Raw genomic sequence first — 23,026 nt, forward strand, 5'->3', positions numbered from 1 at the left:
GCTGATATCTCCCTCTCCCTCTGCCCCTCTCCCACTCACACTCTCAAATAATAACAATAATAATAGTAATAAATAATGTTTTTTAAAGAAATTAATGAATAAACAGAAATTTGGGGGAGTAAGGGCTTATGTGGGAAGAGGCCAGAGGTAGAAAAGGGAAAGTGAGAAGAGTGTGTTTATCAAATGTTGTTTCCTGGAATTAAAGAAGAGGAGAAGGTGATATAGGAAGTTTATGATACCAGGTTTTAAAACCCAATGGGCATTGAAGTAATGAACGGCCCATGGACTTTGGAATAGGGAAATACTCAAATTGTGCAAAAGTATCATAGACATTACAAAGTACTTTCCAGGGGTGCCTGGGCAGCGCATTTGGTTGGGCGTCTGACTTCGGCTCAGGTGGTGATCTCATGGCTTGTGAGTTCAAACCCCGCATCAGGCTCTGCGCTGACAGCTCGGAGCCTGGAGCCTGCTTCAGATTCCATGTGTCCCTCTCTCTCTCTGCCCCTCCTCTACTCATGCTCTGTCTCTCTCTGTCTCTCAAAAATAAATAAACATTAAAAAAAGTAATAAAGTACTTTCCAAACATGAATATTAGTATTACTGAGTGATGGAAAGCATCACTGTTCTTTAAACTATTTACTCTTTTACTGTTCATTTATTGATCACCTAGAGATTGCAACATTTGCATTTTTAACAAGCTCTGCAATCAATTCTGATACACATTAATGTTTAAGAACTACGTCTACTTTGAAGGAAGTGCCCCAAAATAAGCAAGCCAACAAATGTGGGGAAGAGAGTTTGCTCTGAGGAAGGTACAGAAAGAACTAAATGAGGAGTAACACGAGCAATGGGAAATTATAGCGAATGGGAAGGGGGAGCCCCCCCCCATCACAGTATTCTCTTTTGGACTTGTTGCATGGTGCCCCAAGTTATAAAGATGCATAGTCTTCTAGGATGTATTTGAAACTCATGAGGCAAGACTGTCTATTCTGAAGCACTGCCACGGGCTAAACTTTACCCAGAGCTGGGTATCCTTTATCTTTAATCAGTGAGCTATGAGGTACAGTGTTGTCTGGACCACAGAGGAGATAAGAGCTAGGCAATGTTTTCCCTAATAGAACCATTTGGTCATCCCAAATACAGCATGTATACGAACACTGTCTTTTTGATAATTCTCAATATTTTTAAAGGACAAAAAGAAAAGTTTTACTTAAAAAAAAAAAGCTCTCACCTAAAACTAGTTTTTAGAGCATTACCATTTTTCTTCTACCTACCACCAAGGTTCCATGACTCAAACGTGGCCGCAGATGATCAGCACCCAGATTCCACATAGATGGAGATGATCGGGAGAAGCTGGACACTGTGTTGGCCCCCAGACCAACAACCTGGTCTCAGTCTACTGCATTCTCTACTGGTGGATGACAGGTCAATGGATATACTACTGAACTCCTTTTAAATCTGTAATATTTTTAGGGGCGCCTGGGTGGCTCAGTCGGTTGAACGTCCAACTTCAGCTTAGGTCATGATCTCACAGCTCGTGAGTTCGAGCCCCACGTCGGGCTCTGTGCTGACAGCTCAGAGCCTGAAGCCTGCTTCTGCTTCTGTGTCTCCCTCTCTCTCTGCCCCTAATCCACTCGCATTCTGTCTCTGTCTCTCTCAAAAATAAGTAAACATTCAAAAAATAAAAAATAAATAAATCTATAATATTTTTAAATATTTCCAGCAAAGGAGATTATATGATTGTTTTAAATTTTTAAAAAATCTTTTAGTGACTAAATGGTCTAAGAATGGAAAAGAGAAGCCCCGCATTTTCTGACAAATAGACTATTTCTCCGGAGGAATACCTGCATCATTTTATTCTCTGTAAACTTTAGACACAAGCCTGATTTATGTCTATTTTGCATTAGCCATTATGATAGAATCTCCTTACATGTTTGCTATCAAATACCTGCTGTTTTGTTTTGTTTTGTTTTGTTTTGTTTTTCTTTGTGTAGGGGGCCATTTTTAGTTTTCTCTGCAACAATATTGACAAGTAGGGATGGGGATGGGGGGATGAGTCTCAAGAAATCACAGGCAAATGCCTGAGACCAAGGACATAAGCTAAAAAATAGTGACCTTAACCATGCATTTGAAAACCTAGATAGCAAACAAGTATAGATAGATACCTTATCTGGAATATTTATCTTCAAAGATATACTTACTACTCTTTAAAAATGTATTATCACAGGACCATCCAAACTGTATTTTCTAAAACACTGTCTCCAAAAAAATGTGCTCTGGCAAACACCAGACCTACGAGATGCTTTGTGAAGAAAAAAGCAGTTTGTGAACAAATCGATTTGCAAAAGCTGTGTTTTCTGACAATGAGGATAAAAATAGTAATTATAGCATTTAACAGAGACTCAGAGCCCTAGCAACATTATTATTCGCGAGTAAAAAAAAAACAGCAATAGCGATCACTTTGCTCATTCCAGTTGCACAACCCAAGAGAAAAGACATAGCTGGTATCAACATTTAAGGACGAAGAATCTTCCCATAGTCTTTACCATAGAGGAACTAACTAGAATATCATCTCCAACCTTATTTCTTGCAGAAGGACAAGCTTCCTCTTGGAGCAGTACACAGAGGTCAAGGTTCTCACACAAACGCTGCCTAGCATATGTTTTTCCCTCATAGCATTTAATACATGCAATTATTTTCTTTCTTTGTTTCACTTGTTTCTATCTCTTCAACTTAGAATGTAAGCTCCAGGGGAGGGGAACCATGTCATTTGTGTTTGCAGCTGACCTAGCCACATGCTTGACACACCACAGACATAGATATTTGTTAAGCGAATGGTGAAGTTCCCTAATAAAGGTCTGGCTTCTACGATCTACAGCTTTACTAAGAGCCATCAGAGGGATTGATTTCTAAGAGTAGCTAGAAAATCCCTTCATGCAAGTGTCTAAAAATTCTACCTAAAATGTATCAGTTTCTCTCTATAACTTGTCTGCAAGCCCACCCAACTTCTGTCCACATTGGTCTCATGGAGTCCCATGGAGTCAAACAAACTCAGGCCACTGACAAGGGGTCACAGGGAGGCACCTGACTTCCACATTCTGCCAGTCAAGACAGGATCTCTTTGTGCTTTATTTTATTTTTCCAACCGTACTGAGTTAAAATTGGAAAATAAAAATTATATGTATTTAGGGTATACAATATGATGATTTAACATATGTATAAATTGTAAAACGATTACCACAAATTAATAGATACATCCACCATTTCACATAGTTACCTGTGTGTGTGTGTGTGTGTGTGTGTATGTGTGTGTGTGTGTGTGATGAGAATTCCTAAGATCTACTCTCTCAGAAAGTTCAAGTACATATACAGTATTATTAACTACAGTCACCCTGGTGTGCAATGGAGCCTCAGAATTTACTCATCTTATAACTGAAAGATTATACCCTTTGACCAGTATCTTCCTATGTCCCCAACCTCCAGTCCCTGAACCACTGTTCTACTCTATGGTTCCATGAGCTTGACTGTTTTATATTCCTCATATCTTTATATTTTAGATACTGATTGAGGTTCAACCACTGGGGTATAAGGAGCAGGTTCTCCACCTAAGCTTTGCCCTTAGTTCTGAGAGCCTGTCCAGATAAGCCTGTGCTCAAAACAAGATGCCCCATGGCTCTCAGATATGAATGAGTTGAGTTTCATGGAGCCCTCGGGTAGAGATGGAGGGGTAGTACTCCCCCACAGACTGACATATCCTCACCAGCTCAAACTGATTTCTTGCCCTCTAATGTGGAAATTTCATTTGCTGCTCAGTCTTACTTAGTTTTGCACAATTCCCTTGAGAGCAAAGGAATTTAATCCAAAGGCCAAAGTACTAATCTAAAAACGAAAGTTAAAAAGAGTTAATTACAACAGTCAACACTTATTTGGTGTTATGTTAAGAGGCTGCATTTTGCTAAGCACTATGCCTACATCATTATTGCTTTTAATCCCCTCAAACACCCTATGATGCAAATTCTGCTACTGTTCCCATTTTACAGATGAGGAAAGAGACGCATGATACTTACTAAATCAAACAATAGCAACTCAAGGCAACAATCATAAAGCATGGCAGTCCCCTTTCTGCCTTCCACAGATCCAAAACACAACTTAAAGTGACAGAGGAGGTGGAAAAATCGGGATCTAAGCAATGTTCCTGCCTCTTCTGGCCACCCAGTGGCCACCCCAAAAGACTTTATTGTATTGCTTTAGCTCATCTCAGATGCACATACCATAGGTCCAAATAGACTCGTATAACTGCATTAGTCATTCTAGATACTTTAATCCATTACTTAATGCATTACTCAGATGCTGGTACCAGGAGGGAATGGCAGGAAGTCAAGGTTGGTTATACATGGATGAAACAATAATAGTCTCAAAAACACCTGCACCTGTGAAGAAACAGACAGAATTTTAAAACATCTGACTGCCTAAAGTTTTAGAACTTGTCATTTAAAATGCTTGCCATGGATCTTACTTTTAAGCACGTAGTATCTTTGTGTTACTGATCAACTTCTAAATTTCATCCTCTAATTAGAGGAACCCCCAATCAAAAATGAGTCACTGACCTTTTCCTCAGCATTTTGTTTCAGTAAGCCAGAATAAACACATGGAATTGTTACTATGGAGACCGAAGGTACTGAAGGGACCCAGCCTCTCATTAAAAAATTGACACACCAGCAGGAAAAAAAATGATGGATGTTGTGGTTATTTTAGGGAAAATCATGTCCCAAATGTTGAGGTTAAGTCAGCCACCCCTTTTCCTCCAGAAAAGAAAAAAAAAAAAAGAAGAAGTTTCCGATGCAAATGGTTTGAATTAATGCCATGGATATTTATAACAACAGTCTGGTTAAGGGAACTTATTTGCTATTCATCAAGCAAATGTCCCCTAGGATTAAAGGAGCCCAAAGAAAATATTTTTAAAATAATAAATAAAATGCCTTTTGGGGTGGGAAGCAGTTATATTCGTATTCAACAGCATGACTGCTGGGTTGAGTCCTCAAAGCCCAAGGCCACTGGGACTGGACAATTCTGCGGAGCTTTTGGAAGAGATCAGCAAGACACATGTGTCCCAGCTGACGTGCCAGCAGAAGGTCCAGTGTTTTCTTAAGTTGACACCCCAAGCAGTGAATAGGAAAAGAGAAACCAAGAGTAGCCCAATACACAGACCTAAAATTGGAAAGACACTGACAGCCTCTTTGTTCAACAACTCCCTTGTTTGTGTTTTGGAGAGAAAAGGTAGAAGGGAAAACGCTTAACTTTTTTAGCGTATCACTGGAAAATGCCATTCTCACTCCTTAAAAATAGCACCAGATGAAGAAATAGCACTTGGGTGATGCCTACAGAAGCACTTCCATACAGGCTCCTCTCCTTCATGGTGACTCTGGGAGGGAGACCTGTGCGCGCACTGGTGCGGAGAGCCGACACAGGGCCCAAAATGTGAAGGGTCCACCAAGGACCTGTGAGGGTAAAGATGGCAGTGGTGGCCGTGAGCAGAGGCCCACCGTCGGACTCACAGTCCTGTCTGATCTCCATCCAGAGGCCTGGCACCCAGTGACCCAGGACCATACTGGCCCTGCCTTTATTTTAACTGTTGATATTATGTTCAAGTATGGATTTTTTTAAGATGTTTTTATTGTAAATATTTAATATATATAAATAATATATAAATAATAATATTTATATTAATATATAATAAATAATATATAATAAATAATATATAAATAATATTTTATTTTTATTATTTTAACTGTTGATATTATGTTCAAGTATGGATTTTTTAAGATGTTTTTATTTTAAATATTTAATATATATTATATTTAAATATATATATATAATTTATAAATAAATATATATTTATATATATAAATAATAATATTTTATTTTTATTATTTTAACTGTTGATATTATGTTCAAGTATGGATTTTTTAAGATGTTTTTATTTTAAATATTTAATATGTATTATATATAAATATATATATAATTTATAAATAAATATATATATTTATATATATAAATAATATTTAAAATATTCCGTTCAAATAGTATTGATCTGATTTATTGAATTTTTGATGTTCCCTTAAATTTCGTGCCTGAGGCAAGCGCCTCACTCCTCTTACCCTACCATTCTACCTCCTCCTGTGGAGGCCCCTCAAAGGAAGAGCACCTTCTTTCCAGGGCAAGCACTGAGGCATCGAGTGCTGCCTCAGGACAGCCGCTTCTGCTTCAAGGACTTCCCTTCTCTCAACAAATCAGTCCAAGCCGAACCTACCGGACACACTTCTAAACCCCAAGCTGAAAGGCAAGATCACAGTTGTGGCTTCCGACCCCTGGACTCAGTCCCTCGTCTGCCATTTGATTAGTCAGGCCTCCAAACTCCAGCTTCCTCCTGCGTTCACCTGGCATAATAAAGAGGCCTACTTCTGGGATCACCGGAAGAATTCAACGGGATGATGCCTGTCAATAGCTGAGAAGCGTGTAACATGGTGTCCGTCGTTGTTCTTATTCTTCAAATGGTGGTTCCCCAATGGTTACTTCGCCCCTCACAGCCTTTGTTTCCTCTTCTGTAAGAAGGAAATAACAGTGCTACCTCTCAAGTTTGCTGTACAGATTGCACGTTGCTGTATAGGAAGTGCCTAGAACACCGTCTGCACACAGCGTTAACGATGGCTACAGCGGCTACTAGTACAGCTACTACCGCTGTTGTTACCATAGCAGCTTATCCTTCTTCCTCTTCCTCCAATTCCTCCTCCTATGAACGACTGCTGCCTCAGCCGCTGGCCCCTATTCTGGGGCTTAGGTAGTTAATACAGTTGCAACGACATCTAGAAACAACTCCCTCCACTGTGTGAGGGATCCTTAGGCTGTATATAAACATTAAAATCAATTTACTATATGCTGTGCTTTTAGAAATGTTTTAAGCTATTCAAACATTATTATTTTCTGCATCCAATGCCAAATAACCTGCTGAATTGATTTTGTCATTTTTTTTAAGCTTAGTTGTTTGGGTATGCTGTAGACAGAACCCCAGACAACAGAAGAGTTAGTGTACTTTGATTGTTTATAAAGGAGCGGCATAAAAATAATCTTTAAAGCTAAGGGAATGTTAATATTTAGATCCATCTAAGGGAAAACAATAACAGTTTGTGATTTCCTCCCTCCTCGCTCCTAGGGCAAACATTTTTAAGGGAGGATTTTATTTTGTAACATAAATTGTTTTCTATATCACCCTAAAGACAAGAGTGATTAATAGTGAGCTATAGAAAGAGTTGCCCATAATTAGCAGCTTGGGTACAGTCAGATATAAACATATATTTTGTTTATGAAACATGCAGCTCGAAAAAAAATCTCATCTTGCTAGATGTCAAAACAGGGTCAAGATGCTAAGGAAAAAGCCATTAAGACAAAGATTTGTAAATAAAGTTAAAATTGGATCGAATACATATGTGCGTACCTGCACCACACAAGCCTGAGACAAAAGTTTACCCAGGTTTACTTCTTCATCATCATCAATATCGTTGGAATTGTTTCTAATTATTATTTGTGTCAACATTGGTACAACATTGTGATTTTGATTTCAATTGTAACTATATAGACCTTTACCAAATACATAGCAATTCCCTTGGATGCAGATTTAAAAAGTGGGTCAAGATTTCATGACTGTTTAGTTTATATGGTTTATTATCACGATAATAGAACTGGCACTTAGTGGGCACCGGACACTGGCCCAAGTTCCTTAAATGTATTAAATCATTTAATCCTTGTAAGAATCCCTGTAGGAAAGAAATTATCATCCCCACTTTACTGATGAAGACACTGAGATTTAGAGAAACCAAGTAACCTGACCACCATCACATTTTATAAGCAGAGCTGGGATTTGAACACAGTTCTGTTGAACATCAAAGCCTGTCTCTAAACCACTGTACTAACCAGAGAACCACCCAAGTTGACAAGGTAGCTAACTTCTTTCTGTTCACATGAACATTCACCTATGCTGATCCTCCTACTCCTCGTCCTACTCCGTGCATTCATATGGCCACATGGCACGTTAGGAAGACTTTCACTCAAGTCAAACAACAGTTAAGTTCCGCCATTTTACTGCATTCGTGAAAAGAAGGATAGCAGGGCTCTTGGGCAGGACTGCTGCTTCTGGTTGTGCGGAATGCGCACTATACAAATCCAGGCAGAGCCATTCACAAAACAATATTTGACCAGCACCCCCCTGAAGTTGTTCAACTTGGCAGCCCTGCCCTTGCTGCTCTAAACCTGGTTTGTGACTCCTCACCAACAACAGTGATTGGACCAGAAGACACCTGACCAAAAAGAGCCAATCAGATGCTTGCTGTGTGGACGCGGAACTGAGAGGCACAAAGGAGCCTCCCCAGGCGGGCAAGTGAAGAGGCGGGAGACCTGGCGCCCCGCCGTCACAGACTGCCCAGGCGGAGGAAGCCAAAAATGAAGGCACACAGGGAGAGATGAAAGAGTTCATGGAGCCCTTAGAGACAGTGAAAAAAGCCCCATTTTCGCCTTTCCAAGAATCTCCTCAGACCCAGTTATACTTTTCTGCCCTTGATTTCTAAGAGACTTTTGTGTATCCTTTCCACAAACCCCTCTTTGTATTTGCCTAAGTTTAAGGGCATCCTGATCTTTGCAGGACAGAGAAGTGCCCGTTCTTGCCCAGACATCATCAAATGGAATTTTTCATTATTATACAAAAACCAGGCCTGAATCTCAATCCCCAGACTCATGTGTGTCAGAAATGCAACTTTATTTCTCTATAACGCAATGGAATTTCTATCCTGAGACCGTGCTGAAGGAGTGGCACACTTAGTGCAATCATCTCAGGATCTAGAGAGTCAGAGTAGTACCAAGGCAGCGGGGATGAGGACGGCAGACGTTGAGTTCCCCATCATCCACAGGGGCATCTGCTTCGATGCCCCTGGGCTGCCCGGTCCTGCTTATCGACCAACAGATTCACTGCTGTCTGGCCCAGCTTCCCATCTGGGCCTTTGCTTTCGCTGCTCCTGTGCTCCTCTCTGGTACCCAGGAATTCACTTGCTGCTCTACACCATGCTAGGCTGTGAGAAACTGGGGCCATTCAGAAACCCATCCACTTAGCTCAGAGAGAATGTTCTTCCCACCAGCCGAGCCATGGGAACCTGATGTTGTCCAAGGCCCCTCTTCCCCATACAGTCATACATCCCCGAGGCTCGACCTGGGTGAGGATTGGGCACCAGTCCTCCTTCTCAGGGATTATCCATACAGAAGCTTCTAAATGTGCCCCCACGACACCCTGATGCTTCCTGCTCTATGGACATTCGTCTCCCTCTGGGGTAGGCAGCTGGCCCCCAGGCTTATGGCATCCTAGGCTCATCTACTATTAATGTCCAAGAGTTATTTTCTCTCCTTGGGGTTAGATTTTGGAGCCCAAGAGCCAAGATATGACTTCGTTTCCTGGGCTTGTTCCACCTTCCCCAAGGCAAGGAACCCAGACTGGCCTAATTAACTGACTGGAAGCCGGAACCAAGTGACCCAAGAAAAAACTAAAGAAATCTTCAAGTTGAGATTTTAAAATATTGCCACACCACGCTGCATTGGGACCCTTTAGGCTCACAGAGCTTCGTTCTGGTCATAGGCCTTGATTTCCCCGGGCATTTCCTCTAGGTGATGTTGGCCAAGCTGAAGTGGGGCAACTCTGATCTTCAGGTAGGCTAATGCGTCTATGATTCTGCCCTTTCAAATGTGATGGTGGTGGCAATGTGTGCTGAACCATTTATCTAGTTTTCCTTAAGATTCACCTGTAGAGCAAGTCTCACACTGAGAAATCTGGGGGCAAAGTAAATTGTAAATAGAGATTTGTCCTTTTTCCTGGCTTCACCTTTTCTATGAAAGTTGTGATGAAGAGAACTTTTCCTTTACCTGTGAAAATAACTGTCACTCCACACCGAAAGGACCATAATTTATCATGCCTAATGTGCTTCCCCATCTTTGTGACTATATCAAATAATACTTTCCTTTATATATTTTATTATCTCATAAGAATAAGACACATATTTCAAGGTGGACAAAATAATTTATTGGTGATTTACAGAAAACATGTCCACATGAAATACTACACTTTATAATTTTTTTTTAAATTTTTTTTTAACGTTTATTTATTTTTGAGACAGAGAGAGACAAAGCATGAACGGGGGAGGGTCAGAGAGAGGGAGACACAGAATCTGAAACAGGCTGCAGGCTCTGAGCGGTCAGCACAGAGCCCGACGTGGGGCTCGAACTCACGGACCATGAGATCATGACCTGAGCCGAAGTCGGACGCTTAACCGACCAAGCCACCCAGGCGCCCCTAATTTTTTTAATGTTTATTCATTTTTGAACGACAGAGAGAGACAGAGCATGAGTGGGGGAGGGGCAGAGCGAGAGGGAGACACAGAATCTGAAGCAGGCTCCAGGCTCTGAGATGTCAGCCCACAGCCTGACGCAGGGCTTCAACTCACGGATGGTGAGAGCATGACCTGAGCCAAAGTCAGACGCTTAACCTACTAAGCTACCCAGGCGCCTCTACACTTTATAATATTTTTAAAAAATTAGTCATACTGCTTATTAAAAGTCCGTATCAAAAGTGAGAGCTGTAGCTACATCTGATTCAGACATTCACTTTTTTTCTTTTCTAGCCCCCAAAGAATGCCCCTAAATGAGCCTCTAAGAGGCCCATATCTTCATTAGGATTTCTGAACCAAACAGCCATAGTAGGCTCATTCTTCCCTTGATTCATCCAACATAGATGTAATCACAAACTACTATGTGTTGGTCTTGGGATGCCCAGATGAGTGGAGGAAATGGAAGTTATAGCACCGAGTAAGTTCTGTAACAAAGAACTTGCCAGCATCAGGTTCAGTCTTCTGTGATGTTCTAGCGCCAGGCCCATCACCCTTCCTGCCTCCACAGGTTCCCTTCCCCCAGTACATTCCAGACTAAATCCCCCTCCTACTAAAAAACTCAATGGCTCCCCTAGAGGAATTTCCCAATCTAGGTTAAGGAAGAGTAATTTCAGGAAATCTGAGCAGGTATTGCCTGGAAAGGAGGCCTCCAGTAACAAGTTTGGGAAGCAATGAGTAAAACAAAGTTGGACTATTTGGTTGTGTTACGTTTTCAGGAATTCTCAGAGCTTTTACAACGTTGACATGCATTAGGGCAGTGATACACTTATGCATATCCAAGAGGAAGAATGCATCTTTACAGTATCTCCCCAGCTTATGGCTATAGAACCCTTTTCTTCCAGGGCATATTACTGGACTGGTCTTGAAAACAAAACAAAACAGAACACCTGAGAAACACTAGCCTAGAGAAAAAAGTTCAAATTTCTTAACAAGGTATTTAAGGCTGTTGCTGTCTGCCTCTAGTAGATTCTTACAACCCCACTTCTTATTCCTTCGTTCCCATACATCACGCACTACCCTTGTTAGGCTATTAGTTCCCTAAGCAGACGGCACACCTTCACATGCTTGAGGTGTTACTGATACGTTCCTCTGTTTACAATGCCTCTCACCATTCTCCTTTGTCTCACTTCTCTCTTCTCCATCTGAACTCCTATCTATACTGCAAAAACCACTCCATATTAACTCATCTACCCAGTCTGTGAGTCACTGTTCTATAAGCACTTGTGCATCAGAGCACCAATCGCTATGTATCATATATTTCTCTGCTGCCTTCAATAGATTATGAGTTCCTGGGACTTCCTCTTTGTATCCCCAGCACCTAGTGCACTGTCGGCCACATAAATGATTATGAACACACTGAAAATTTCATATCAATTTTTCAAACGTTTCACAAAATTCCCTTACTTCCTTTCAAACCAAAAAAATGCAGGTGTGAATTTGGTGTGCACCTTTCTCTTAAATGTAGGTCTCATGTTTGAAACAGGACTCGTACCAGTAGAGAAGCATCCACGATCACTAAAGAAGGGATTCTTAAGTCACTCATTAAATCTTAGATTTTTCTTTTGCCCAATTATAAAACCACAAGTCACAATCACTTTAAAACCTGTGTAAAAAATTGCACAGTATCTCCCTATAAACAAAAGGGGAGCGGAAATTTTACTTTATGCCTTCACACTTTATGCCGTAGTGCCTGGCCCAAGAAAGACTTGTTGCAAACATTTAAAAAGTTATACTGTGCTGGCTTCAGCCGCACATATACTAAAATTGGAACAATACAGCGAAGATTAGCGTGGACCCTGCTCAAGGATGACACTCAAAAACTCATACTCTCTGGGAGTGAGGCTAAGCCCCTGCCACAGATCAGTTCTTCCCCCCACCCCTCCCCATCATCCCAAGAGCTGGTCTGCATGCTCCCTGCTCTTCCCTGGGCTCATCAGGATTTCCCCCTGGATCTTCTTTCTTTCATATTTTCCTCTGCCTCCTAGTGCCCAGGCATCTCCTGAAAATCAGAGAAACTGCCGGAATGGTGGTCTGCGTGCATGTGTTCCTTTACTTGCCCCACTGCCCCTCTGCCATTTCCCCCGCCCACCAAGAGGCAAAGGGAATTTGTTTATTTTGCCAAGAACTCTCAGACACTTTCAGTTCAGCAGAGAGGTTGACTTAACTCTATTCCCTGATGGGAAAAGAAACGTGACATTCTCCTCATGATTAAAGCACCACTTTTTCTTGCTACGAAGGGAAAATTCAACATCATACAGCCCCCAAATGTTGCAACTTTCAGTTCAACGGCACTTTTTCTCCACATTTTAAAACCTTCTCTGACACACACATGGGGGCTGCAGGGAGGAGTTTCTCACAAGGCTCTAAACACCTCCATTCTGCATCCAGGGTCTTTCACCGTCTGCCCCTGCCCTACACCTTCCCCTGCTTCCCACTGCTCCCCAGCCCTACAGTCCTGCCCCTGGCAATCAGGTTTCCTGTCCATTCTAGAAGCTTATGCCCTCGATGCCCTCGTGCCTGTGATGTCTGCCCTCATCCTTCCAGGCTTCCAAACACAGCCCAGGTGCTCCTCCAGAAACCCTTCAGTGAGCACAGGGTACACAGAGATCCCTCTCTAATCCACGTGGTGTTTTAATGCTATAGTGCCTAAGTTTGCATTTATTCACATTTTTTCCAGCCTTGTGTTCATTGTTATGTCTTGCTCTCCACCAGCCAGACAGTGAGCTGGAGAGAGGGTGTGGGCTCTGAAGTCAAGCAGCTGTTGGCTCTGGAGCCTAATTTCTGAGCTACGTGAGGCCCAGTTTCATTATTTGTAAAATGAAGAAGTAAACACCCACCCCTGCGAAGCTGAGTTGCCATGAGCACTGAATGAGGTCTAGCATGTGAAACTCCTGGCCTTCTTGCCCTCCGTGAACTGTCTCACTGCTTTCCTGAGGGCAGGATCACATCGCTCACTGGTTCCCGGGTTCGTAGAACGCCGAGCACAGTAAAGCGGGACACGATCGGCAGCAACTGTTAAAAGTGCACGGAATTAACAAAGAGCTGGGAACATAATCTCGGTTGGCAAGGAAATGAGACAGACCTTTAACCACTCAAAACCAATGTGCCACTAGAATTGAAACGTGAAATGAGATAGCATAAAAAAGCAGACCAGTCACGACACACAGACCACTTCGATGCTTAGAAGGATATTTTGCTGAACACACATAGAAAAACAAATGTCCTGTTTCTAATACCTTTAGCAAAGTCTGCCTTGACTCTTGCGGGGGATATGCAATAAAAAGATGCCTCCTTCAGCCTTTTCAATTAAATGCGTTCTGATACCGTACCATATACTGGTATGAGCTCATACCATATATTAAATCACAAGTCAGGGACTTAAAATACCGCCATCAGATATGAAGCACATTTCTTTAGTTTCTATGTAAGCACAGAAGGGCTGCACAGTCAAGCAATGGTCATTTTCCAGCTGTCTCACTCTTAACTCTAGGAGTGGGACAAAACAGGCCCTTAGTTGGAGCCCTATCAGCTACACAATGCGTGTGAAGAGAGTGAATAGCTCCAATTTGCACAATTCTGATAATTTCCTATCACTGACTGGGGGGTGGGTGGGGGTGGGTGGGGGGGGAATGCCATCCGCTCACTTAAGAGGCTTCATTGGAAAGCAAAACACTTCTTTCTATTTACTTAAGCACCAGGCTAGAATATGAGGAAGCACAATACATTCTAAACATGGTGCACATCTGGTCTAAAAACCACAATCAATTTATTGCCGCGTCTGAAACATTTTCAGCGACTGTCATATAATATATTATCACACATTTCTAACAAGACGTTTTCTTGGAACCAAAATAGACAGGTAGATCTGTCCGTTCAATTTCTCACAAATGAAAGAGAAAATTGTTTGGCTCAGATGTCTGTACTGTCTTTGGAGTAGTGTAACTATCATATGAGAAGGGTATTAGTCAAAGATGCCAGGAGCTCAGCAATTACTTCCAAAGAGTGAAATTACTGGCTACACAGAAAGAAAAAAAAAAAAAAGATGTATGCATGTATGTATGCATCTTCTCTTTTTTCCCATTCCAACAGAACCATTTATTGCATTTACTTGAAAGAGATGTACCACAGTCTTGTTAAGCCCATCTATCTCCCAGTGCTATAACCCTAGACTCCCTATTAAATGGAATCTTTTGATCTCTGTGGCTCCTAAAGCAGAACTTTATTAAAAGTTTTATTAAAAATTAAAATGCAATCGAAATCACGTTAAAATGCTTAAAAGCTCTATATTTTCACCCTAACCCCTCATGGGCATTCACAAGGAGAGTCACAATGGTATTGAATAGCCAGAGAGCCCCACGCCCAATAAAGAGGGCTGCCAAAATATCCCAGGATTGGCCCCAGTGAAACCATTTACTGGCTCACCGTTGGCTGCATAATCCGCCTTTAAGCACTTTCTCCTCTGTAAAAACCCCAGAGCTCCTTTAAGAGCCTTGTCTCAGCACACAAAACTTTCAAGTGACTAACCCTTCCCTACCCAGCCCCTGAGCCCCTCACACCAGCCATGCAGGCTTTGACCTTTCCTGATAACCCACTCAAAGCACGTTCTGCTTACAGGGCCAGCAAAAAAAATGCATAAAGCCTAGATTATCCGATCTTTGGCAAGGTTCATAAACAGACTGGACATTGTCAGCCCTCTTTCATACGTCTGAGCCTTTGACAGTGTTGCTCCCTGAATGAATGCTGTGGCTGACTTTGCCTGGTGAAGAGCTCATCATACTTCAGAACTCAGTTCAACCAGGACTTTGTAGTGACAGTTTTCCTGACAGCCCTCCTTTGCTGAAATAGGTGGTCTACTCTTTTGTATGGGATGGAGCATCCCACACACTCCTCCTCCAACTGTACCCCACCATACCCCAGTAGAGCGTAGGATGCGTCATTATGTCTATCTTCCCACCAGCCTGCAAGCTCTTCTGGAAAGAACCTGTGTCTTCTTCTCTGTACCTCTAGTGCCCACGATACTGTCTTGCATGAAGAAGGGACCCCTCAAATATTTACTGGATGAAAAAACAATAGCCGTAAGCCAGAAAAATCCTGACTCTGTCAGAATAGTTAAGAGCTTCACTTGCTTCTCTATGAGCAAAAAAGAGAATCTTGGGAAAGGGCAAAGTCAGAGTTTTCGGGTCTTTCAACCACAGGAGCTGTTAGTAAGGAAAATTCAACTGATCATACAGAGATAAAAGAGGGGAATGTATGCTTTTGCAACTTGGGCCTGCAGTCCTCCTGTTAGAATTAGAGAAATACAAAAGGAGCACCCAAGAGGAGAGGACTTAAGGGATTGTAGTGAATGGCAGACAAAATGGTGGGCACTCGAGACAGGGGGCACTCAAAAGCTAAAAGGACAGCATCAAGATGAAGAAACCAGGAAGGGGGGTAAGTCAGATGAGGAAGGATGGGGAGGCACTTTAGGCTCATTAGTCATATTGTAGGACCTAGAACAGCAAAGGGTTTCTTGAATATAAAAGGACGTACATCCAGGAGAAACTTAGGAAGGCTCTCCCTGTGTCAGCAGATAAGAAAAGGAGGAAACCAGTGGGCAGACTGCTTGTAGCCCATTAAATGAAGTAACCTCATTTGTGCTGAGTCGAACTGAACAAAGAAAACTGCCCCAATGAATAAATATGAGGCTGATTCTGTATTTCAGTTCAGTCTAGAAGCGAATTCTCACAGAACCCAGAAAACTTCCAGAGAGCTCGGTGAGTTGAGGCAGAGGCACAGGTGGGATCACAGGAGCCCACAGCCCACAGTGCGTAGGACCCCATCGCCTTCCGCCTGCTATGGTGCTGTCTGGAAAGCAGTGCAGGTGTGTTTGAAGGAGAATGTCTAACAGCAGCTGAAATAACCAAAAACAAAGTGGTGAATGGCTGCCCTGGGCCAATATGGGGACAAATTGGCAGAGTGGAGTGTTCCTCCACAGACCTGTCCAACTGTTTGAGAATGCCACCATCTCTCCAGAGGTGCCCTTGAAAAGGCTAAGTGGAAAGGTAGAGCCTTTTAAAATTTTATGTGGTTTCTAAAGCATCTTAATTTTTAATAAAAAGTTCTTAATAGCATTCTGGATAAAAGACTATGGTACTTACAAGATCCTTTTTATAATGCCAAACTCTTTGTGCAGTATATGTATATATTTTTAAAAAGACCATGGTTTGGCAAATGCTGACGGCCTTTAACACTTACGATTATTCTCCTTCCGTTTACTCTACTGCTTGATGCTGTGGCCAAGAGCAAATCCATCCAGTTCTCTGCCCTGACTTTGCTTCGTTTTGAGGTAAGGAATTTAAAGGAAAATGTAACATAGAGGTAATTTCCAACAGCCTTAGCCTCTGAAAGTTTTCATCCGGCCGATGCTATCTGACCCTGGCTTCCGATGCATGTTCCCAAGGCCCAAGCATGTCCAGAAACATGTAAGTAAGGCACGTTTCTGGGGATGATGGCCCTCTAGGTGTCAACAATTACGACTAAATAAGACACCCATCCCTAAGTGTAGAATAGAATCCTGGCGCTCTCCTGGCGCTCTCCTGTCGTTTGGTTAATGCTTTACAATTTACAAAGTGCCTTCTTTGAGTCTCAGAGAAGTTACATGATTCACCCAGTCTGTGGCTTGGTGCCAGAGCCAGAAGCTTCGCGGACTTCCTTCCTGCAGGTCCAGGCTCTGGGAGCATCCTGACTAGAACACCTGTGGCCAGAATTAACGTAGCAATAAAGCGTAGTGATTAACAGCTCACTTCAAGAGTCATTCGGAGAAGCAGAGCATAAGCTAGATGGGAGGAGGACACCGGGAAAATGGCCCAAGCTAAGACATCGGCTGAGGACCGACACCGTATTCAAAGGACATCCCAGAAACCCTCCTCAACCTGGGAGACAGGTGGTACCAGATCATCTGCCAGGAATGAGTGGTCGGAAGCCATTTTGGAGAAGGCCAAGCATTTCAGGAAGAAAAAATTAAATTTCATGCATCCTAAGCATTAGCAAATTGCTAGAAGCTCAGATTTGCAAGAGTAGGTGAATGTGTCATTCACTTAGAAAATGAGTCAGTTGGTTGCATCTTGTTACCTTTGATCTGAAAAGGAAATATAAGGGGTGCTTGGAAAGAAAGACAAAGCCCTCCCACCCCCACCCCAAGAACAAACCCTGTGAAAATAAAATTTCCCAAGCTGTTAGTATCCTATTTGCAAAATCAGATTTTCTTTTAACTTATTGAGTTCATGCTGTGAATTTCAAAACTCTCTTGTGAATTCAAATTTTTACTTTTCATTCAGGGACTAAGAAGTTATCAATATTCTCACCACACTTGAGAGAGAAAACTAAACAACAAGGAAGTAGGAATGCTCACATTTATTCACATGTATGGAGCTTGACTCATTTTTTTTTTGTTTGTTTGTTTCTTTATTTTTGAGAGAGAAAGAGAGAGCAAATGAGGAGCAGAGAGAGAAGGAAAGAGAGAGAGAAGGAGGGAGGGAGGAAGGGAGGGAAGGGGAGGTAGAGAGAGGGAGGGAGAGAGAGAGAGAGAGAGAGAGAGAGAGAGAGAATCCCAAGCAGGCTCTGCACTGTCAACGCAGAGCCTGATGCGGGGCTTGAACTCATGAACCATGAGATCATGACCTGAGGCATGAATCAAGAATGAGACATGTAATCGACTGAGCCCCCCAGGCACTCCTGAGCTTGACTCATTTTCTAAGTGAAAGACACATTGATCTATTCTGTAATTCAGCCTTTTTGTGCCTCAATGTTCTCATCTGCAAAGTAGGAAAAATAACAGTACCTGCTCACGGTTTGTCATTAGGATTAAATAAGTCAATGTACATAAAGTACTTGGCATAGTGGCCAGCATAATAAATGACAAGTAAATGTTAGCTATTATTCATATTCCAATGAGTGCTTTGGTTTCTATAAATCATAAAAAGTGATCCTTGAACACACGCAGGCAAGAAGTTTCCAGTGGTTTGTTAGGTCTATGAAATTTGATCTTCCTTGCCTTTCTTGGCAGGGATCTTAACTAGCTAAAGTTATTGATCCAGGTAGCAAGATCCACACCTCTACATGACTGTTTCCACTCACTGAAAATTTCCAGAAAGTAATCATTTCAGGCTGAAGTTGTCCATGCTTGGTCTCAACCCAATGGAAACTCACTTGCATTGGAAGATGGGAGCACAGTCCATCCCCTGATTTGCAATGGCTGGAGTTGAGGGACAACCGGACTTTTTCTACCCCAAAATAATATCTTTTAGCTGAACTTTTAAAAAAATCACTAAACATTGTGAGTTTAATCTTCCCTTAGCCGTGAATACAATAAATGACCACCTGCTTTAAAGCTCCTATTATTTTTAAGATCTTTTTTAAGCTCCTTTGAGACAAAGAGGTCCCAAGTAGAAATTTTTTTCTTTTATATCCAAGTTTCTCAGCTGAAATATCTACATTTTAATAGCTGCTTCTCTGATTTTTCTCTTTTAACTTCATAACATATTTTACAGCTCCAAGGTGCTGGTAAAACGAGTTTGGAAGGTTTTTTTAACAGAGATTAAATGCCAAGAGTCCTCCACTCTACCCACCAGACATACACAGCCTCAAGTCCTTCTCTTCACAATGCCGAGATAGTCAGACCCAGTGTTTGGAAACATCAGTTTCTCAATCACAGACTGAGAAGGGCCTGCAGCTTATGTGCAACCCAGCTCCTTCTCCAGTGCCCACTACAACGGATGGGTGAATGAGCAAATGAACAATTGGGCATTGTGTGGACCAGCCTAGCAGATGGTCCTCTGAATAGTTTCCTTATCTGGATATTTCTTAGAAATGTTATAACGTTTCTTTCATTATAAATACTTCATTTCTCTAACATGAAGGTTTCTTCTCTCTTTGTCCTTATCACCACCAGCTACCAGTAGCCAAGTTACAGAAGCAATGCCTATATATCCTCAAACCCATGACCGCTCAGAATCAGAGCTGCTTTGACTGCACAGCAATCATAGTGCAACATGCCCGAAGAAAAGGGACCCTGAAATGGGACCTCTCTGGACTTCATCCCCAGACCAGGAATCAGTTCTGATCTAAATTGGAAATGCTTGGATAGAGAGGAAAGATGGATTTGATGCAGGAAATACAGGACACAGGAAACAGGAGAGCAGCACTTAAGCACCTTCTCTCACTTGACTCTTCATCAAAACAGTCACCAGGCTCTGTAATCTGTAAACCTTCCAGGGTCAGGGATGCAAAAATGATGGTCCAGAAGGCGTGCACTCCATTCACAGCTCCATGTTGACAAATTATGAGCTTTAGTGAGCCTTATGCTCCTAAAAGGCAAAAATCATGTCATTTGCTACTTTGTATTCTCAGGGGCCTACTGCAATGTGGGGAATATAGGGAGGGGGGAGCTTAAGAAGTATTTGTAGGAGGAAGAAAAGAAGGCCTGAGAGAGATGGGAAGGAAGGAAGGTAGGTAGATAAAAAAGGAAGGAGGGAAGGAAGGAAGGAGGGAGGGAGGGAACAAGGGAGGGAGGGAAGGGAAGGAGAGGCATAGGAGAGAGGGAGGGAAGGAAGGAGGGAGGGAAGGAAGGAAGGAAGGAAGGAAGGAAGGAAGGAAGGAAGGTAGGAAAGAAGGAAGGAAGGAAGGAAGGAGGCAGATGAGTCTCCTCTGGGAGAGCATGGCACAAATTCACTCATTTGTGCCTGGACCATTTTCAGTCGTCTGGATAACATGGGCCAAAAGGAGGATCTGAAATTCATATAAATGATACCATTCTGAATATCAGGTTGGTGAGTTAGCTTGTCTCCTCTACATATGTGGTTTACTTTAAATGTAGTGTATAGCTGGAGGCAGGGAACAGGCATGGAATTCTATAAAAGATGGAACTGCATTATTGAAACTCATCAGAGGCCTTCACTTGAGCTTTCGAGGTTTGTAGGCATGGGAAATTAGAGCCCTGGAACATGTGATACTATCTTCGAACCAGAGACCAGATTCTTTGATTAAACTTCAGACTCTTGGAATCTCCTGATTGTTCATCTCATACTAATGATCTGGGAGAAATACTAGAAGGCAAGTTAATGATCCTGCTGAGTCTGAATTGGGAGGCAGCCACCTGAAATATTAGTAATCGACCAAAGTAAAGAAACAATTACAGGCTGACTAGATTAGAAATATAATCTCCACAGTACTTTCCCATAAGTAAATAAGGTTCAACTTATAAAACATCATGAAGAAAAAAGGCACTACACAACTCATCACTGTGTACCTTAGAACACTGGCTGCATCCGGACTCAGCTATGCCCTTCTCAGAGCTACCTGCCAGAGGGATGGTCCCCAAAACAGTGTAGTCTCCAAACAGGAGATACTTAAAAACATAAACCCTCAGTCCTAACCCACCAGGACTGAACACCAGCATGTCCACCGCCCTTCATGACCCAGTGAACACCGAGCACCCACCATGCGCCAGCCATTTGTGCTGGATGCTGGGATACAGACAAGGAATATCCATCTCTGGGCAGCTTAGCCTATGCTGGCAAATGGGCCTTTCCATAGAAGAAAATAACAGGGAATTACTTTCCTAACTTGGTCCAGAAGAACTTTGGATTTCCATGCTGGGAAGCCTTGCCTAGGTGCAAGTTTCTCTAGCCTACCTCGTGAAGAACTACCTCTTTTGAGTCAGGACACCAGACAGGTCTAGAGAGGCTGTGAGCCTCTGAAGAGTGGCTGGCCTCCCTCCAAACTGTCAAATAGGGAACTCTGACCTCTATATCACTGCCCTTTTCTTGTTTTCCCTCCTGTGTTTCCCAACAAGCTGTACATCAGAATCACTGAGGGCACTTTTTAAAAATATAGATGCCTGACCCCTACCTCAGTCTTGCTGAATTAGAATCTTTGGATTGGGTGAAATCTGCTTGTTGGACAATTTTGCAAGAAATTTTAATGTCAAGTTAGAGAACCACTGGGTAGTAGAAAGAACACAGGTTTTGGAGCCAGATAAACCAAGATTTGAAATCCAGCACTGACAATTAATTGACATAATTAACTCTAGGGGACCTGGTTTAATTACTTAACATCTTTGTGACCCAGTTCCCTGTGCAGTAAAGTGGAATAATGCCCAGAGTTATTACAAACTTGGAATAAAATACGAAAAATATTCAGCACTGCAGCCACTATCATAATTTCCTCCCACCTCCACTAAATCCCTGCTTCCCAGAAAACATCTTATACCAATATTTTATGATTTGGTTCAAATTTAAGTCAAACTTCTCCAGGATTATCCTATGGGTTTATCTCTAGCTGTGGAAAGAAGAGTTTTGCTCACTAATTTTACAACTCCAAGAAGCATATTGTAAATAGGAAAGATTCAGGGGATTGAGTTGATTTTAGCCATAGGGACGAGTTATAGGTACCCTTCCCTAGAGAGACAAAGTCAATTATATACTAAATTACTGGGAGCAAGAGGTACAAATCTAGTGAGAATTATGGGAAAGGACAGAGGCCACCGTTTTGTCTCCTTACGTTTCTATAACAAGTTACCCTTTATTGCATGATGAAGATGAAATATACAAAGAACACTGGACTAGGAACTCAAAGACCTGTGTTCAAATCCTAGCCATGCAACTTTGGACAACTCAATTCTCTCTGAACCTCAGTCACTTACCCCATAAAATGAGGGATCGAGGCTGCTAAAATCTTACTACATTGACTTATGGATTTCATATCTTTTCAAAGTACAGAATATTCAGCTAACAGTCACATAAGTGAAGCAGGAAGGTTCTGGCAGGCATCAGTGTACTGAAGAACAACGAAGACCTTTCAGAGAAGTGAGCCCCTAAGAAGCACAGATCTTGAATGTCTCACGGGAGTCTAATCTTAGAGTTTACCCTGAATTTGCCAACCCTTGACCACTCTGACATTCAAACGAGTCGTCTGCAGCCCAAGTTCCTGGTAAAAATAGGAGTGGGCTAAGTGTCCACATGCCACCTGTCCCTGGATACTCCTGGCAGGAGGCAGCCAGAAAATAACTGAACCTAAACTTGGATAGAAATGAGCTCTCTCTGGGGTGCCAGGGTGGCTCAGTTGGTTCAGTGTCCAAATTTGGCTCAGGTCATGATCTCATGGTTCGTGGGTTCAAGCCCTTGGTCAGGCTCTGTGCTGACAGCTCAGACCCTGGAGCCTGCGTTTAATTGTGTGTCTCCCTCTCTCCCTGCCTCTCCCCTACGTGCGTTCTCTCTCTCTCTCTCTCTCTCTCTCTCTCTCTCTCTCTCTCTCTCTCTCTCAAATATAAATAAACATTAAAATTTTTAAATAAAAAAGAAAAAGAAATAAGCTCCTTCCAAGATAAATAGACAAAAGGTAAAACTGTGCAGTTGGTTTTCCAAGAAAGTCTGAAGAAGATCATCAGGGGGTGAAAACCACCCAACAGGGTCACCTAAGAGCTGTAACCACAATCTCTACCACCAGTGACCTAGCAGAGGCTCAAACATGCCTCTCCCTGTCATTATTTTGGCAGAGTCCACAGCTAGTTT

At 42.3% G+C, this 23,026-nt stretch overlaps 1 long non-coding RNA gene and 1 pseudogene across 1 annotated transcript in view; one reads left to right on the forward strand and one right to left on the reverse strand.

Annotated features, from left to right (window-relative positions):
* The window catches only part of LOC124511004 (uncharacterized), a 207,382-nt gene that overhangs the window by 176,089 nt on the left and 8,267 nt on the right, over positions 1 to 23,026 (reverse strand). The window lies entirely within an intron of this gene.
* Positions 12,213 to 12,310, forward strand: LOC124523264 (uncharacterized; annotated as a pseudogene).

The sequence above is a fragment of the Lynx rufus genome, unplaced genomic scaffold (genome assembly GCF_022079265.1).
Source record: "Lynx rufus isolate CCGP_SWC_20201006 ecotype Redwood Valley unplaced genomic scaffold, mLynRuf1.p SCAF_1, whole genome shotgun sequence".
In the NCBI taxonomy this organism is placed as follows: Eukaryota; Metazoa; Chordata; class Mammalia; order Carnivora; family Felidae; genus Lynx; species Lynx rufus.